Consider the following 12,384-nt stretch of genomic DNA (forward strand, 5'->3'; position numbering starts at 1 on the left):
GGATACTGTCCAACAGTCCCTCACAGGACTGGAGCTCCAGCATTTAGGAACTTAGTGAATTAAATAATGGTGGTGAAATGCCAGTTTTCTACGGAAAGACTTCATCTCACAAGACCACTTTAGCAATATCCTTTGAAGGTGATTTCAGATGGTTTAAATTTTAGACAGATACACTCTTAGTAGCAAGACATTGCTAATTCATTTCACACTTCTGATACCTTGATGATACCAGTTTACCTTTTTGAGTGTCATTTATTTTGGCAGTTATACCTTCCAATACTTTCATTGGTGAAATTTGATATTATTGTGTCTAATTATTTTACGCATGTTTTTTACCTGGTTCCTCTGGGGTAGAGACTAATGGAATTTTATGTCTTATCTATTATAAGCTTTTCTTTTTTTTTTTTCTTGTTGAACTCACTAAAGTGATGAGTAACTGTAATTAGTTGGTTTATGCTTTATTAAATGACTTTGAAAAGTCAGGAATGAATACGAAACTCCCGATCTTATGTGATGTGTATGTGTGTGTATGTTTTTGTAGCAGCAGCAGTAGTAGTAAAAAGGGTGATTTCAGGGTATTCAGATCTCTCTAACCCAGTGGACTGGGCTAAAATGCAATTCAGTTAAAGTTGATAGATTATTACAGTAAAAAACAATGATTTCCCAATGTTCCCATGTCTAGTTCTTGTCTCTCCTTTTAATCATCAATATTAAATATTTGATAAAGCGTTCATTGAGTATTTACAGTCTATGAAGCATTATGGAAATACAACAACAAAAATAAGACAGCTCCTGAATCTAAAATGTAAAAATATGAGAATAAAGACAATACATGAACCATCTAGAAAGAAAAAAGCATGTAGCAATCAAAACAAACGATATTTTAAGTAAGAGTGTTTAGACCTGAATAGGATTATTGGATGACAGTCTTTTCTTAGAGATCCAATGTAACCACATCTTTTAAAACATTGTAGCTACCAAAGAGAGAAAAGAAATCAAGAAGTCCTTTCCCACAGAATTGGAAAGCATCTTAGAGACTAGCACACAGGCAGCAAAACTCAATTGCAAACGTATCGCTCTTTCATTCCTCAGAGTCTAATGTAGTAGTTGCACAATTCTTTTGATATTTCTCCAACACTTACTAATAGAAAAAAATCGATTACAATGTTGATGTCTAGTTCTTATGAAATAATTATTGCCCCAAATGTTTCGTATGTGTATGCCTGACTTAAGTATTGAAATTGAACTACCCTTGATAGAATCTGGCTTAAATGTTTATAGACTTCATAGCGTCAGGCTATGTGTGTTGCACATATTGGGACCTTATTGAACTTCTAAAGATTTTTTTTTTTTTTTTTTTTTTGCGGTACGCGGGCCCCTCACTGTTGTGGCCTCTCCCGTTGCGGAGCACAGGCTCCGGACGCGCAGGCTCAGCGGCCATGGCTCACGGGCCCAGCTGCTCCGCGGCATGTGGGATCCTCCCGGACCGGGGCACGAACCCGTGTCCCCTGCATTGGCAGGCGGACTCTCAACCACTGCGCCACCAGGGAAGCCCCTAAAGATATTTTTAATCAGAAATAAGATCTATGCCTTAAGTCATATAATAATTATAATAACCTGTAAGAAGTTTCCTTTAATTTTCTACTAAGTAGTACTTAACTCGTGTTTATTTTTAAGAAGGAGAAAAAAAAGGACAAGTGAAGATTTGGGTTAGAAGAGAAACACAAAAGTGAATTTAGCTTCAGAGAGGAATATCTACATCCAAAGAGGGGTGCCCACAATTTGTTAATGGCAATGTGTGTGTGTGTGTGGGGGGGTTATAGGTACACGTCTCTGTGTGTGTGTGTGTGTGTGTGTGTGTGTGTGTGTGAGAGAGAGAGAGAGAGAGAGAGTGTGTGAGAGAGAGAGAGAGAGAGACAGTATGAAGGTGAAGGCAACATGTTGAGCCAGGGTACTTCCTGGGGATGGATATCTCCAATTACACCGCCTCTGCGGGGCGAATGTGTGCTGTGGAGCTAAGCATGAAACATGGTTCAGCTTTTGTTCCAGTTGGGAAGAGCGTCCTTGCATATGGGGATAGTGGGCGTCTGTAATCACAGCCCACATGAGGGCAGCAGACCCTCTTTCCAGTTATTCTCTCAAATCATAAACGTGCAAGAGCGGTATCTATTTTCGAGAAAGAAAATATGTCCAAAGTTTCATTCCAAGACTTTAGAAAGAATGCCAATAAACGTTTAGCACAGGCAATGCTTAAAGAACCGACACACTCAACTTTTAAATCTAGTATTAGCAGATGAGTAGATGTACGCTTTTCTGCACATTTTAAGAATTGGTTGGTGCAGTTTCGAAAATGTAATTCAGTTCATTGTAGGAGTTTCTAATTTATAGCTAAAGAGAATGAGGCACAGTCTAAGACTGTGGAATTTTATCTCATTTAGATAAGAAAATATCTGAAATTTTAAGTTTAAACAAAATACTGACCTTCGAAGTACTGATAGTCTTGAGAGAATTTGTAGTTTTTTTAAAAAAAATTTTCCCAAGCATATCTCTCTAAATCCAAATGACATCTATGGTAATGTTCTACATATATATATTTTTTTTCTTGGTTCTTCCTCCTAAAGTCTGTCATACAATGTATATAAATTTAATACTTTTTAAGTCATCTTGTTGCCCAGTTGAAAAATTCAGATCCTGATTGCTCCTTTTCATTACTTGCAAAAATCACTATGCTGTCTGTCACCTATGTTACTTGTCAGCTGATGACCCATGGACACATTGACATGAATATGATAGTATTTCAATCTTAGCTCTGTCATTGATTTCTTATATCAAATCTGTATCTGTCTGGAGTTGCATTTGCCCACCCCTGCAGTGGTCAACTAGTCAACATTTAATGCAGTTTGCTTTCTCTTTTTTTTTTTTTTCATATTTACAAATCCAGTAGATCTTTACCAATCAGAGAAGCAGCAGAACAGGCAAGACCTTAATTTACAATGACTCTTTTCCATTTGTTAATAACCATTTAAAATTTGCTCAATGAATATTAATTTTTTTTTTTTTTTTTTTTTTTTTTTTGCGGTACACGGGCCTCTGACTGCTGTGGCCTCTCCCGTTGCGGAGCACAGGCTCCGGACGTGCAGGCTCAGCGGCCATGGCTCACGGGCCCAGCCACTGTGCAGCACATGGGATCTTCCCGGACCGGGGCATGAACCCGCGTCCCCTGCATCGGCAGGGGGACTGTCAACCACTGCGCCACCAGGGAAGCCTGAATATTAATTTTTATATGCAGATAGAATAGTTAACAGACATTCATAAATACATGACCAAGTGGCCTTTAGCTTTTTATGGACATATAACCTAAATACTGAAAAGTATGAAAACCAAGTGACCAACTGGATAGGTTAACATAAAGAGAACACACCCATGTAGTAACCTTCCAGGTCAGTAGGTAGAATTTGAACAGGACGGCAGAAACGTTTTTCACACGCCTCTGTTGTCACTACCCACTTCACCCTCTACACACGTAGTTGCCTGCAGTAAACTCTGCCTGTTCTCAGACCTTATAAAAATGGAGCAATACAGTTTGCTTTGCTTTTGGTGGCTCCTTTTACTCAATATTTCTCAAGATTATTCATGCTGTTGGTTACAGCTCTGCATGATTTGTTTCATGGCTCTATGATACTTCATGGGCTTCCTGTCCTACAATGTACTGATTCATTCTATTAATAGAATCACTAGCTATTGGGGTTGTTTCCGGTTTGGAACAATTATAAGTAGTGGTGCTCTGGCCTCCCATGCATGGACTTCATCCCTGGTAACTTAGTATTTTCAGTGCTATTGTACATGGTAAGTATAATGAGCTATCAAATTCGTTTTTCCTCTTGTAGGAGGCGGAGACGGATGTTTGTTTACTACTGAGCATTCACCCTAATTTTAGTATTTTGTGGATTCTCTGGCTTGTTGACTGTCGTAAGTCTGTCGCCTATTAATAATTTTTTTTTTTTCTAAAAACTCTCAGAACTTGGTAGTCTTGTCTGGGCAGGAGGTACATTCTCAAATATAATATTGAGTAGATACAGGGTTATCTTTTTCTCTGAGTGCTTCTGATTCCTGCGGAATGTTGAGAAGTTCATCCTTTATGAAGCCCCCTCGGGCTTCCCTGGTGGCACAGTGGTTGGGAGTCCGCCTGCCGATGCAGGGGACACGGGTTCGTGCACCGGTCCGGGAAGATCCCGCGTGCCGCGGAGCGGCTGGGCCCGTGAGCCATGGCCAATGAGCCTGCGCGTCCGGAGCCTGTTGCTCCGCAACGGGAGAGGCCACAACAGTGAGAGGCCCGCGTACCGCAAAAAAAAAAAAAAAAAGCCCCCTCCTAGCGTTAGTCTGGTAAAAACGTTCCTGTAAATTAATCAGGGACTGGTGTTCCTTTGGGGAGATTAATTTTAAAAATAGGTGGATGTTTAAGCATTTACCAAAGTAGACAGAAGAGTATAATGAATATACTCACCGCTGACCTTCAGTTATTATCAATTTAGAACCAGCGTGTTTCAGCTACCCTCCCCTCTCCTGTCACCACCCTGGAAAGTGTCACACATTGTAGCTAATTATTGAGGGCCATTAATGAGTAGAGTTTCAGGACTAAAGTGTCTTCTTGCCTGTATTGGGCTGTTTCATTATTTATATGAATAGTCTGTGGGCTGTAAAATGACACATTTTATTCCATTATCATTTTCTTCAATCTCTATCTGAGATGTTATCCCATATTTCAATATACTGTTGGCTGTTTCTCTTTTTCTTTCTCTCTTCCTGACCAGCCTTGTCAGTGCTTTTCCCATATTACTGTTCCCATATGCCAGTATTTTAAATTTTATTTGCTATACTGTTGATTTTCTCTAGCATTCCACTGCAGCCCGTGTGATTATTTTCTTCTCTGCGTTTACTTCTCAGTCCTTCTTTCTATTCTCTTTGTGTTTAATGTGGGGTTTCCAACTTTTAATTATTTTTGTCTTTTAAATTTCCTCTTTAAAACGAGTCATAGCAAAATTAAAATCAGTGAAGTAAAATGAGTCCCCTTTACTCACACTTCACACTTGGTATATGATGTCGTCGGTGTCTTTGGATTCTGCATGTTTTCTAACTTCTACGGTATTTTTCTTTGGACCCCCTGAATTGTTCAGAAGCGTGTGTTTCATGATGCAAGCATATGATCTCTTTTTCACTGGTGTTTTGTTATCAATTTATATTTATTTTGTTGCTGTGCGTTAGAGTGTGCGTACTGGTTAGTGCAGTAAGTTTGCACATTGTTCCGGGTATGCAGTGCTCTGGAAAAGCGCATCAGTACCATCCTTTTCACATTCTCAGTTGTATCTACGTCTCTTTTCTAAATACTTTTCTGCTTGTCAAACCTTTTCAGAGAAAGATTTATTTAAATCTAAGACACATTTTGGATTTGCCAGTTTTTCTGTTTACTTTTGGCTGTGTCGTGTGTGTGTGTGTGTGTGTGAGAGAGAGAGAAAGAGAGAGAGAGAGATTTGCTATTTTGTTAGGTGAAAGCAAGATCAGAATTCTGGTGATTTTTTTTCTGCCTTTTATTTATTACAAATTTCTGCACGTTTTCTTGGTTTCCAGCTCTGCAACTCTGATAGACTTTGCTGGAGAAATGGCAACCCTCGGGCTCCGAGACATCTGAGATGAGGTTTAGTGTTTCAGTATTAAAAATAATAAGACTTCTCTGTCCAGAAGGCTTGCTACACGGTATCATAACTAACATATAGAGCAGTCTGTCGTCACAAAGTACCTGATTCTAGCTGGATGCAGCCTCGTACTGGCTGCTCTCTCCCCGTACGGGTTCCTGAGTAATTGAGATGTAGACAGAGCTATCGGCACAAACAAGTTATCCCTGCTTCAAGAGGATGAAGTATAAGACTGGGGATTTAGGTAGATAAAAATTGCCACATTTTTCTGCACAGAAGAGAACGCACACCGACACACACACACTTCCCATAAATACGGTCTCGAATGTGAGTATGGACTTCACGCAACATACAGTACACACGCATGCCAACACATGCCCATGATTTCATATGACAGTATTATTTACAGAACGATCTGTTAATGCTGGTAGTTACCAGCCTCAAATATTTCTGCTTCAATGAACAAGGTGCAGCCATTAATCATCACAGAAGCTATAGGCAGTGGCAAATAATCCACGCTGGCTTAGGATAGCCCTCTCCCTTGGAGAGTCAATCTCGATTGTGGGGAAACCCCAGCTGTGGGCCCCTCCCCAGGAGGAGCTGCTTCTCCAGGAAAGAGTTGTTTCTCCTTTCTGTACACCTGTGTTCCGTCCTCTGCCTCCGTATTTCATTGCTCTGAACCGCTGCAGCATTCGTTCTAGGATTGCCTGGTTTCTCCAATAGCTGTCCAAGTGGTTAATGCATAATATGTGGGATGGATATGTATGCATACATTTATAGATATGTGGTGGGCAGGTAGAAGTAAGATGAAGTGACCCTGGGTCAAAGGGGGCTCTATCCATTGACCGGCATCCTTAAAAGAGAAGGGAGAGAAGCGGTAGATACAGAGACACAGAGGAGCTCTGTGAAGACAGAGGCAGAGACGGGAGGGAGGCGACCAGAAGCCCAGGGATGCCTGGAGCCCCCGGAAGCTGGAAGAGGCAGGAAGGACCATCCCTCAGAGCCTCTGCACGGAGCATGGCCCTGCCCACACCTTGATTTCTGACCGCTGTCCTCCAGAACCATGAGGGAATACATCTCTGTTGTTTTAGACATTTCTCTAATTTTAAGCCACCAAGTTTGTGATAATATGTTGTAGTAGCCACAGGAAACTCATACAAGATACGTATATGGACATATATGTATGTTCATACACACACACATTTTATTACATATTTATATATTTCAAAATTTATTGTGTATAATATATATATTCCTTTTGTTTACAGAATTACTTTGCCAACACCTATCCAGTGCTTAATTGATAGTATGTGTGACAGATATATGTGTGTACACACACACGTGAACACACATAGTGAAAATACATATTATTGGAATGGGATCTGGAAAAGGTCAGGAACCAAGGTGGTTACCAGACGTTTGTTCCTTTCCAAAATGTCCATAAGACATTTGTTTCACTCTAAACGATTCTTGATATTTGGTCCTGTCCAAAACATCCATGAGCATATTTGGTCCATGCCAAATGGTTTTAGACAGGACCAAATGTCAAGGACCTTTTGGTGTGGACCAAATGTCTTATGGACGTTTTGGACAGGATGAAATACGACGAGGTATCAAGGACATTTTGGTGTGGACCAAATGTCTTAGGGAACTTTTGGACAGGACCAAATATCCTAAAATAAGCAAGGCAGCCTTTTTCACATTCTTCAGCTTCTCTTTGCACATCAGATCCACTAGGCTTTCCCACGTGTATGCTTCTGCTCATATCATGAACCACCCTTAGACAAATTAGTCACACGTTAGGGTGATGTAATAAAAACCCGTCCCTTAGTGAGTGGCCGCCAACTCAAGCATCCCGTTGCCCCAGCCACTCTCTGTCCTCCCCATGAGTAGTAATAATGGCCTCTCCATTCTCTCCATCCCTGTGACAGGGTTTGCCTTCCTTAGAGTGTTGTCACAGAAAGACTGATTTTGTCGGCTGATTGCCAAGGGATTACAAGTACCACTTTCCCCCAGTAAGTGGGGAAGCAGGAGATGTGCTGTAGATGCTCACTAAAATGTTTACTGAAGCGAGGCACTGCTCCTGAGGGAAGTTCCTCAAGGGAACCATGCTCTGTATACATGGGCTTCTCCAAAATATTTCACCCCTAACTGCCCCTCACGCTATGCTGGGACTCATGTATACGAGAAACCCTGGCTTCTGCCCTCTGGAGCTTAAACGTTATTCAAGTTATAGGAGGTTGCACAAAATGTAATAATAACAAGGGTAATAGTACTTGTTGCTATACAAATACAAGTACTTGTAAAAACGTATAATTATTAGACAAGGAAATGTATTTTGGATGTGCTTAAACAGATAGATGTAGAAAAATGACCTTAAAGAAGATTGGGTTTAGAGAATTGTACACTTAATCTGAAGCCATGTATTTAAGTAGAGCAGTTATCCTAGTGATGGGGATTCCAGAAAAGATGGGGGGGGGGTGTTTAAAGGGCACGTTCGCTGAAGGAGTACAAGGCAAAGGTTGGAGAAACTGATTGCACAGAAATATAGGAGAAGAAACTTGGTGGTACACATCTACAGAAGCCTGAGATGGGAGGAATTTCAAGGAAGACCTGGTTACAATTCTGAATCTTTTCAGGGCTATTCAGAGGAAAAGTTCACTGAATGTGATGAACCCCAGGTCTTGCAGTCTCTGTATGAAGATAGTTGCAGGTAACTTTTAATGAATGTGTACACCGTGCCATGCTTGGTGCCAGCAATTTTACACACATTCATTCATTGATAACACATCAGTTGTGCAAGACGGGTGACATAACTAAGCAGGCTTGCTTGGGGGCGGCCCTTTCCCCCCAGCCCCGCGGAGAAAGAATCTCCTTTCTTTCTTCTCACCCCACTGCCCTTCTTTCAAATACCAGAATCTGCAGCATTCTTTATTCCTCAACAGCAGACGTTCCTCAAGTTCTGAATTAACAGGTGCAGTTTGAAATTCAGCTGCAGGGACTCAAAGCAGAGAGGAATTCATGAACACGGCTGGAGATTTTAACAACCCTCTCTCGGTAAAGGAGAGACGTGAAATCAGTGGATTATCAGTAGGTAAGATTGTAAAAGCCTATTAACAAAATACTTCTAATTCTCATTTCTAAAGCCTTAAATCCACAATTCTAGAATACACGTCCTTTAGAAGGCGCACGACGTAGTCACCAAAATAGACCATATTCGAGACTACCAAGCAAGATTCAGTAACTTTCAAAGGAATAAAATCATGCAGAGTTTTTTTCTCTGAACACACACATGCACAGCTAAAACATCCTACATACTTGGTATTGACAAAATTCGCATTAACTAATTTATCAAACAGTGAATAAACGTGGACATTAGAAAATATTTGAACTGAAAAAGGATGAAAATGCAACATAGCAAGTTTTTTCAGAGGTAGTGAAAACAGCGCCAAATGTAATCGTTTTAAAATACTATTAGATTGGCTAAAAAGCTCGATCCGGTTTTTCCGTAAGAGCTTACGGACAAACCCGAACGAACTTTTTGGGCAACCCAAGATTTATTAGTTATGTGAGACTGGGCTTTGGAAGAGACGTTTATAGCCGAGGAAACAAAAACTGAATCTGTGGTGTACAGATGGCACTCAGTGGCGTGACACTGTATGAGATCACCCAAGGAGGGATTGCCAGAGAGAGAGAGAGATGTCGGAAGACTGAGACTTAGATCCTGACAACATTGAGGTCAGGGAACAGAGAAGGAAATGACAGAGGACACTGAGAAGTAGCAGTGGGCGTGGGAGAAAAAATCAAAAGCAGCCAGTGCAGTCGTCACACGAAAATAAAGACATTGCCGTCCCGAAGGCCAAGTTGCAAAAGAGGTGAACTCTTGCGAGATGGAGACTGAGAATCGAAAATTGGATTCAGCTCCATGACGTTATTAGTGAGGTTTACACGAATAACTTCTAGACAGTGGAAGCTGCAAAACCCTGCCTGGATTGTCTTTAGGACAGAAGGGGCTGGTGCAGGTGTCACAGGCGTGTGAGTAGAAACAATTCCTTTGGAGGAATTTCGCAGTGCGTGGCAGCAAGAAGGAGTGGATGTGAGTTGGTCGGGAAAGTGGGATCAAGATATTTTTCTAAGATGGGAAATATGGCAGCTCTTTTGTGGATGGGAGGAATCCACTTGGGAATTGGTGCAAAATTTGTATCCTTCAGAGCACGAGGGAGGGAATCCTTGCTCAGATGGAGGGATTGTGTTTGGAAAGGAGGAGGGTGGCTAGCATCCATCACCGTTCAGAGTATGTGGTTTCAGATGTGGGTACCTCGGTGGCGATGCAGGTAGAAGCCCATGGATGCTTTGGTCTCACTGCTTCCAGGTTCTTGAAGAAACGGAAAGCAAAATCTTCAGCTGATTGAGGGGGTAAGTCTTAGGGGGTAAGTCTTAGGATTCTAGGAGAGGAAAGTACAAAATATCTATCAGAGGCAGTTGGAGGATTACTAGACTGAGGAAGTAAACTGGGGGAACCTGGACAACCCACTTGGCATTTACCATCACAAATGTAAAGTCACAGTGGTTGGTGTGGTTATGTTCATGGTGGCCAGCGGGGTGTAGGTGGAGTTGTATTTAATCAGACCTGGGGGTACAAGCTAGTGCAATAAAATGAGAGAGAGGCCAGGGATTCAGGGAGTAAGTTTAGGAGTGATGACGGTGTTTTACCACTGGATTTTAGTGGGGAAACGGGGTCAAGAAAGGTGAGTTTCAGTGAAAATTTAGTAGCTTCGATGGATTGGTGAAGCCGGTGAAGTGAATGGTTTTTGGAAATGGATTGCGGAGTTAGTGGTGAGCTGGAACAGCTGAGGTTCAAGATGAGAAAAGTTGTAGCCTTGAACTTACGGAGGACCGGTGCTTATTGGAAACCATCATGTGTAGGGACTTAGGTTGGGTGGAGGAAAAGCATCATTGCAGGTAAGATTTCAGAGAACCTAAGGGCAAGGGTAGTGAAAGGATCAGGTGAATGTATATATAAATATTAAGAATTAGCTCAGCAGAATTGGAGCCCATGACAGTAAAGCAAGAGGCAGAATGTTGAGAAATGAGAGGGACGGATTTGGGTGTCAGGAAAAGAGAATAATATGTTGAAATGGATTATAAGAGAATGTAAGTGTACGGGAACAAAATTGTCCACCCCAAAATGTGTGTCTGACATGAGGATTATTTTAGAATGATTATTTTAAAAAGCAGAAGACTCAGGAAGCCTTTCTTTTTACCTCCCCTTAGTTGCCTAAAGAATTTAGATAGAGGGCTTGTTCCTGGAATAGAGCATCACCAAATATGTCTGCAAAGACTGTGGACCAGGTGGGGTGAGGGAAACTCAGCAGGGCCTGGAGACGAGTCCACTCCGTGTCCCACTGTCTCTGCAGGCCCAGCAAACACTTGTTTACAAACGTTGGCTTCTCGGTCTCCATGGGAACTGCCCTCCTCCCCTTTGAGGTCCCAAACCACTATCCCAAGAGCCTCTTCTGTCTATACCTGACGATGATATTTAAGGTGCGGGTTTTGATCATTTTGGCACGTGACTCAGGGTCTCCGGGTCTCTCCTGTGGATACGTGTTTTTCAACTTCGGTTTGATTTTCGCCTGTTCATCCGTCCCATGTCAATTTAATTCTTAGATTTTAATCTTAAGAACCTAGAAGAGTAGAGAAAAATGCCTTCCTTCCCCACAAAAGTGAGGTAATCGGATGACGTGGGCTTTGAAGCTGGAGGATGGGCTGAGAGTGGCCATGGCAACAGGGCAGACACCGAATATTTCAGGGAACCGGATTGCAGGCGACTGGGGCGGGGGGGCCGGCCTGAGGTCAGGCTCCTGCACCAGCTGAGACACCAGGATATGGAAAATTCGGGCCGTGAGTGGAATCGCGATTGCGTGCTGCTGACTAAGGAGGGCTGGGTGTCTGAGGTCCCTTTGTCACCCGCACCGATAGACCCAGGGGGCATGGGAAAAAGCAATGTCCACTCCAGCACCTCAGCTCGGGATGGTTATGTGGCTCTGATTGTCCTTAAATCTCTAAAATTGCTCCTGTTTACATCTCTGTATTATTTTAAGTGTCCGTGGATGGCAGTTAAGAATCTCCTGGAAACACAGTACAGCCAAGGCAAACAAAAATAACCGACATTCCCCACTTTGAATTCATGGAATTACTGCTATAGCAGGATCCTACTGCTTTAAGTCCACTGAAGATTTTCTCCAGTAACTTGTGCTGTTTTTGTTCTCAGGACCTCCCCATAGCCCTGAATGATTATAGATCCCTCAAATTTGGTTGGAGTACAAGAATTGCCTGATTTTTTTCCCTTGGCATGTATCAAATCTCTTCCCATTTTTTTTTTTTAACTTTAGGATTCACAAGACTTTAATAAAAGATGTCAATATAGTTTTGTGTTTCAAAACACAGCCAATTTATTATTTTTTTATTGAGGTATAGTTAACTTACAATATTGTGTTAGTTTCAGGTGTACAGGAGTGATTCAGTATATATATATATATATATATGTATATGTATATATATATATATATATATATATTCTTTTTCAGATTTCTTTTCCCATATAGGTTATTACGGAATATTGAGTAAGGTTCCCTGTACTGTACAGTAGGACCTGGTTGATTATCTAGTTTATATATAGTAGTGGGTATATGCT

Source organism: Monodon monoceros, unplaced genomic scaffold, assembly GCF_005190385.1.
Source record: "Monodon monoceros isolate NGI ecotype Baffin Bay Population unplaced genomic scaffold, NGI_Narwhal_1 Super_Scaffold_22, whole genome shotgun sequence".
Lineage (NCBI taxonomy): Eukaryota > Metazoa > Chordata > Mammalia > Artiodactyla > Monodontidae > Monodon > Monodon monoceros.